The following is a 1,210-nucleotide window of genomic DNA, read 5'->3' as shown; positions in this document are numbered from 1 at the left end:
CCCGGTTGAGGAAGCCCCCGAAGGCTGACTTTCTGGCATAAGTGGCACATGGTTGCCCTCAGGAGCCATCCAGGACTAGATTTCAGGTCAGCAGGCGGAAGACGGGGCATGCTGCCCAGAGCCTGCCACCCAGTCACCCCTCTACTGTTGGGGTACAGGCCCAGGAGCCTGCGCTTATCACAGACCACCTGACTCTGGTCCCAGGGGTAGAGGAGTGGGGTGCAGGGTCTGTGGGGGCCCCCAACTTCAGCTGCAGCTGAGGGATGAATGACACTGTTCAGAGTAGGGCAGGGTTGGAGAGGGAGCCACTCAGGGTTAGCTGATCCTTTCACCTGCTGAGTTGCGTATAAATGCTCAACAAGGCCTCAGGTCACCTGGTGCTAAGCAAGTCTGGGCTGGAGGGTGGGCACAGGCCAGTTCCCATGCAGGTGTGTCCGGCTCATCCTGTCCAGGGCCCCTGAGACCACCACGGGTCAGTGAGATCTCCCAGGACCTCCTGTCTGCAGACGGGGAGCAAGAGGAGACAATATAGATGAAGCCCCAACACAATGCTGGGCCTGGGGCTCTGCAGTTCATCCCCAACATTGTGCCCTGTGCCAACCAGGCCCTGGCGCTTCCTCAGTTTTTACCTCCTAGTATCTGTAACTTGGGGCCCGTAGAGCAGTGACAGGAGCAGGAGTGCAGTTCCCTGCCCTCCTCGCACGGGCCAGCGTGCCTTTGCAGACGCGCCACCGTGTCCTGTTTTCCAAACACAGCGAGGTGATAGCGTCAGAAAGCCCCATGTCCATGTTGGCTCCCTGGCCAACTCGGAGTGCGAGTTCTGGTGGATGTTGTCAGCTGCACAGAGGACGGCCTTTCTCGTCTTTTTCCACTAATGTCTGATTTTGAAATTTAAACATGGGCTGGAGCGTGGACTGGTCAGACCAGTTCCACCCTCTGCAGCAGCGGGGGGTTGGGTGGCTCGAAGGGACACCACTTAGGCCTTCCCATCTTGGTCAGATGCAGGCTAAGCAGGCAGGTATTCCTCTCAGTTGGGGTTTGTCCTGGGTGTTCTGAGAATGCTCAAGATTTTTTTCCTCTCCAAGCTGCTTTTCCATAGCAAACCCATTTGTGCCTATGCCAAAGGCCTGAGCAAAGAGGCGGTCCACACTGGCCTGGGGCAGATCAAGTCCTTCTGTCATTTGCCCGCCTTGGTGTCAGGCGCTGGGGG

This window comes from Bison bison, unplaced genomic scaffold (genome assembly GCF_000754665.1).
Source record: "Bison bison bison isolate TAMUID 2011002044 unplaced genomic scaffold, Bison_UMD1.0 scf7180017864203, whole genome shotgun sequence".
NCBI classification, from domain to species: domain Eukaryota; kingdom Metazoa; phylum Chordata; class Mammalia; order Artiodactyla; family Bovidae; genus Bison; species Bison bison.
This window is presented reverse-complemented; position numbering follows the sequence as displayed.